This window comes from Tenrec ecaudatus, chromosome 15 (assembly GCF_050624435.1).
Source record: "Tenrec ecaudatus isolate mTenEca1 chromosome 15, mTenEca1.hap1, whole genome shotgun sequence".
Taxonomy (NCBI): Eukaryota; Metazoa; Chordata; class Mammalia; order Afrosoricida; family Tenrecidae; genus Tenrec; species Tenrec ecaudatus.
In genome coordinates this window covers 112,733,733-112,740,352 of record NC_134544.1, presented here as the reverse complement: position 1 = coordinate 112,740,352, position 6,620 = coordinate 112,733,733, and positions in this window count along the sequence as shown.

The window sequence follows — 6,620 nt, the reverse complement described above, 5'->3', positions numbered from 1 at the left end:
AAATCATAAAATTGAACATCTGTCAATGAATGTCTGAGAATGATATCAGCAAGTTATACAATGCAATATATATGGAATATATATTGCTAACAATAAAATGTTGGGAACCTTTTTTTTAATTCTGACCCAAGGGAAGTTTGTTATAATATATGTGTTAAATCAGGAACTGACAATATTCAATATCTCAAAGGTAAATCATGTAAAACACTGTTTAATGAACTTGACAACCAATTTGCAAGTGAGATTTTAACCACACGTTTCTGTGTGTGTATGCACACACATATATACGGGTCTCTCTCTTATATTCATGCCACTCTTAGCAACATTATATAGGGTTTCCGAAACTATGAATCTTTCTTTTGCAGACTGGCTGGTAGGTTTGAACCAACAACCTTTTAGTTAGCTGCCCAGCACCTAACCTACAGAGCCACCAGAGCTTGTAAATGTATGGTAGGGGTTAAGATTTACAGTACATACTGTAGAGTACACAATTCAACCCATAACAGGGCCTAAGGTCAATCCTTTTGATATGAAGAATGGTTCCACATGGGAAGCATGTCTGCTCTAAATGGTCAACAACAGTACTTTACACTCATCACTGTCCCTCAGTTTCTGGTAGAGGGACAAGGCATTAAGTTTTATTATTCCATCACTGACTTACTAACTTATCTAGATCCTTTTTATTGCTTTCTGGGGAGTGCTAGCTTTTCATTCATTTCTTATTTCTCTGCACTTCTGTAACTTGTGAAATGTTGGCAGACATGACTGCAAAGGACAGCTTAACTGATCAGCTTAGTTGAAGACAAAAGACACGGTTGAGTGGTTTTTTGACAATTTTTGAAAGGGAGAGTTGGAGACTAAAGTGAAGTAGAAGAGACTCTGAAGTTTTCTGTCTGGCATTAATTGAAAACAGGCACACCAAGGCCAGGAATTATTTTAAAGGGATAAATGCTTGAAGGCCAGGAAAGACTGAAATGTGGGAAGCAGAAAGTTTTCTCCCAAGTTGTCTCCCTCAAATATATGCCAAACCTAGCTGCTTGCTACACATGGTGAATGACTATACACTTGGAGGTCAACAGAAGGAGGTCAGGGTTATTCTCCCTAAGGGTTATCAGCAATCTAGGGCAATCAGACTGCATAGTCTGTCCCACCCTAAGTAGGACCAACTCCCTTCTGATAAGGATAGTAGCAGAGTGTTTCCCTGAAGGAGAACCCAGGGAGGTCAAGCCCACTCAAGAGTGACCAAAGGTTGGCTGCCATATTGAGTCAAGGGTCTGCCCTTCTTGTCACATGTATACCCCTAGTCCCTCCCCTTCCTATCATGTGTACATCCCTAGCTCATCCCCTTCCTGTTATGCTTATGCCCACTGTATCTCCCCTCCAATTGCTCATATTGCTTATTGTACAACCCCTTCCTGTGATGTGTGTAGTTACCTGTAATCATGCCCCCTAAACAGATATAAGCCTTAGTTAGCAATAAACGGCTCTCTCCTGCTCTCTCCCCTGCCCTCTCTGTCTGTGCTGTTCTCGGACCAGGCTGTTGAGATCATGGCCATCCAGGAGGTGAGCGTGCTACCATGAAATGTGTCTACCTCCATTATTTCACCCTCTCTTCTATCTCTCTCATTCTCTATGACTTTACTATAATCTTTAGAGCTATCTTAACCATACAATTGCACTTACTGAAACTGTGATTAGTTGGGTGTGAGTGTGGCAGGGCTGGCCTTTCCCCCACACTGAAAGAAAGACAAGATGATCCAAAAAGAACCAGTTGCTGTAAGTTCTGACTCATAGTGGCCCTGTGTGAGTCCAAGGACTGTGCTCCACAGCGTTTTCCATTTTAGTGAAGCAGCTCTCAAGACCTTTCTTACAAGAGCTCAATCCTCATTCGTGAATCATTTGTACCACCCTAAGACTAAAACACAAAAATACAGGGGACAAAAGATACTGCAAATCAAAAGACCTTCCTTTCCTCCATCCCCTCCCACCAGCCCCGCTCACAGAAAGTAAAACGGACCATTTAATGTATTCCTCAGCCCTCTGTCTCATCAGCACTTCTGGAAGCTTCTGCACTGAGATGTTCATTTTCATGATATGCTTAAATGTCCCTTGGATCACATTGAATATTCTCTCCCCGCTCTTGAACGTTCACGTCTTCAATTTGTCAGACAGGTCTGATTTGTCCCTATTAAATCACTGCTTAGTCAAGCTCTGGGACTCTGGTCCCTTCACCTCCTTGACCAGGCCCTGCTCCTCCTCCATCATAGCAGCTCCTCTGACCCAAGCAGCTCACGCACTCTCCAGGGACCTCAGCTCTGGTGCCCAGACTGACTGCAAATGACCTCTACCATCACAGCATGATACTTTGATGAAAAAGGTTATCTTTTCTAACATAGCATTTTGACAGAGTAGTTTGGCCTGGGAGCCCTTTCAAAGTGGTTGACATTCCGCCCAGCACTCGCCAGGTGTCTAAGACAGACTCACCCTCTCCTTTCCAGGGATCACCTCGACTTCAGGGTCTCTTCAAAGACAAGAATACTGGGTGAAAAAAGAGAACCCAAACACTCATGTCCATCAAACTGATTCTGGCTCATGGTAATCCCAGAGGACAGAATAGAACTGCCCTTATGGGTTTTGAGACCATGAATCTTCACAGGAATAGAAAGCCTCATCTTTGTCTCATGGTGCTGCTGGTGGTTTCAAACTGCTGGCCTTGCATTTAGCACCCCACCAGGGCGCCAGGGTTAAGAGTAAAGTACTAAAGCCTAATGCCACACTCTCTGGCTTACAGATGGAAAAGCTGAAAGGCCAGGAAGATGGAATGGAGATTTGCTCGGAGAATGAGACGGTGTCAAATATGGCAGCTCAAATTCTAATATGCATATGAATTACTTAGGGTTCCTCATTACTAATAGGTGCCCAGGAGATGTTGGTATGGTTTCTACCACTCTGTGACTCCATCATGATCTTTTATTGTTCTGGTTGTTGGGTACCCTAGGGTCAATTTTGACCCACAATGACTCCATGACACAAAGTACAACTGCCCCATAGGTGTTCCCAGTTTGTAGTCTGATAAAAGTAGATTATCAGGCTTTTCTCCAATAGAGTGAGTGAGCTCAAACTGAGTCTTGAGCAGCCATGCCCCAACCACAGCACCAACAGGGCTCTTCTTAAATGGATCCACAGAATTCTGTATTTCAACGACTGGATGAAATGTGCTTCAGAGATAGGAGGCGACACATGAGACAATTCTGGAGTGAAGAATTTAGTGTTTAGATTCTGGTATTAAGAATCCAAAGTGAGAAATGGAAAAAAATGATGAAAATAAGGAAGAAATGGGTAGCGGGGGCACGGGGCGCTAACCCACCTATGGGGAGGATGTTGTTTATATATCCACAGGGAAAGAGGGACCAGATTTCAACCCAGTGCCCCAAGGTGTGAATGCAACATTCTGGCGTGGAGTAGGGAACCAGTGGAGAAGTCTGGGGGACTGGCCCCAGTCCCAAATACTAAATGGACACCTGCCCTTCTCCCCAGAAGAATTTATTTCAAAGGACGGTATTGAATCTGCAGCTCCAGGAGAGGGACATATCTGATCGGAGCACACGGGAGCAGATAAAGGGGGAGGAGGAGAGAGTGGAGCACATCCTGACCCACCAGGTCTTGAGGACGATGACCCCAATTAGAGCAGCCAGTCCACAGAGAGGACCACATGGCCGACCCCACTATGAGACATGACGTCCATCATTGACCATGGCCCTGCGGGGGACAGCACCAGAGACATTGTGCCCTATCTGATCCCACGACACCGAGGCAAAGCACTGGGGGGTTGCAGCGGAACAGCAAGGGAATGGAGCGGCAGGGTCCCCAGGGAATGCTGAAAGTGGACTTTGGGGCCAGGGCATGGTGTCCCAACAGACTGGATTGGAAAACACTCCTAAAGGCCAACAAACGAATCTTGAACTAACTACAAGCTTTTTTTTTTTCTTGTTGTGTTTTGTTTGTTCTTTGTCAGTGGTTTGTTGTTGTTGTTTTGTTGTATATTGTTGCTTGGTTTTGCTCTGTCTTGTTCTTGTGCATGTTATTATCTCTGCAGGTCTGTCTAAATAAGATAGGCTGGATGAACAATCTGGAGGAGAAAACAACGGGACCAAGAGTTCCAGGGAGAAATGGGATAGGGGTTGGGGGTGGGGGGAAAGGAAGTGGTGTTAACAAACCCAGGGACAAGGGAACAAAAAGTGATCCAAAATGGTGGTGAGGTGGGTGTGGGAGGCCTGGTAGGGCGGGATCAAGGGTAATGTAAGCAAGAGGAATTGCTGAAACCCAGGTGGGGAGGGAGCATGATAGTGGGACAGGAGGAAAGTCAAGGGAAATAGAGGAAAGAGCTGGGAGGCAAAGGGTATTTATAGAGGTCTAGATAAAGACATGTACATATGCAAATATATTTATATATGAAGATGGGGAAATAGATCTATGTGCCTATATTTATAGGTTTAGTATTAAGGAAGCAGAAGCACATTGGGCCTCCACTCAAGTACTCCCTCAATGCAAGAATACGTTCTTCTATTAAATTGTCATTCTATGAGGCTCACCTTCCCAGCACAACTGCTGAAGACAAAGCTGGTGAATAAGCAAATGTGGTGAAGAAAGGTGATGGTGCCGAGCTATCAAAAGATGTAGCATCTGGGGTCTTAAAATCATGAGGGTACACAAGCAGCCATATAGCTCAGAAGCAACAAAGCCCACATGGAAGAAGCACACCAACCTGTGTGATCACGAGATGTCGAAGGGATCAGGTATACGTCATCATCAGAACAAAAAAATCTTACCATAGTGAATGAGGGAGGAGTGCACAGTGGATACCCAAAGTCCATTTGTAGGCCACTGGAGATCTCCTTGCAGAGGGGTCTCATAGAGGAGACAAGTCAGTCAAGGTGCGATGTAGCAACGATGAAAAATACAACTTTCCTCTAGTTCCTAAATGCTTCCTCTCCCACCTCCCCGTTCCACCACTATCATAATCCCAATTCTACCTTGCAAGTCTGGCTAAACCAGAGGATGTTCACTGGTACAGATAAGAACTGGAAACACAGGGAATCCAGGGCGGATGATGCCTTCAGGACCAGGGGTGTGAGTGGCGATACTGGGAGTGTAGAGTGAAGGTGGGTTGGAAAGAGGGCACTGATTATAAGGATCTGCATGTGACCTCCTCCCTGGGGCACAGACAACAGAAAAGTGGGTGAAGGGAGATGTCGGACAGGGCAAGATATGACAAAATAATCATTTATAAATTATCAAATGCTCAAGAAGGAGGGGGGAGTAAGGAGGGGGTGTGGGAAATGAGGACCTTATGCCATGGGCTTTAGTGGAGAGCAAATATTTTGAGAATGATGAGGGCAATGAATGTATAAATGTACTTTACACAATTGATGTATGTATGGATTGTGATAAGAGTTGTATGAGCCCCTAATAAAATGATTTTTTAAAAAGAATCCAAAGTATCCCTTCACCCTATCTTTTTCAATCTTTAAATGATTTATAAAGACTTGTCCTTTTTAAGTGTAGCATATATTTTGATAACCTTAAGTCAACTTTTTGGCTATCATTTTCCTTATGAAACTTTTGCTCCTTAGTTTTAAAAGGGGGAGGATGTAAAAAAAAATCTCCTCTGGAAATAATCCTCCATATATAATTTTAACATTTTAAACCCAGTTTTCATCATGCTGATAATTTGCTTTAAATACTATATTTTCTCCAAGGGATCAGACAGCTCCAAGGAGATAAGTCCCGTGTGTAATGTGACATTGTCACTCAGGACCGATGGAATGAATGGTGTTTTCTGAGCCCATTAGGAGGCAATCTGAACTCCCACCAATTCTCTAGCAGTGCCTTCTAGTCCAGAGCCTGCCGTGTGACTGCTTTCACATAATGAGTCAACGGCTTAGGATTTTAAAGGATAAGTCTAGCTTTTTTAATTACCTCTAGGTGATATGAAAATTGTCCCACTGAAAGTGATATATTTGGGAAGGTAAATTACCCTGCAAAGGAGACATAGCCTCCCCACTACCAATCCATCTCAAGAGGGAATTAAAACAACAGTTTCATTTTAGTGAAAACTAAACCCGAACGATATTTTTCCTCAATAATTTAAGATAATCATTTCCGGCATTGTATCACACATTAATCTCCTCTGCCCAACAATAATTGACTTTTTCAGCAGCAGAAACATACCAGATAATGACCCTTATTTTGGGGGCAATCAAAAATTTTTCTCCAAGCAATTTAATCAGAAGATTGCATTTTTTCCAACTAATTTCAACTCCTTTTACATTGCCTAATGTTTCTGAAGGTATGTCATCTATAATTGGAATATATTTTACTACCTTACTATCAGGGTATGGAGTTGTCTTTATCCTGCAGCATAATGATACAATATGTAATAAAATACAGAGTATCTATAAGCAAAATGACATTGTTTAGATAATCAGGTGAATGAAGATTATTAATAACAATTGCCTCCATAAAGAAACAATGTATTACCAATGATTATTTCAGTCACCTTTTCATTTATTGAGGGAGTCCTGGTAGAGAAACGGTCATGTGTTGGGCTGTTAACTGCA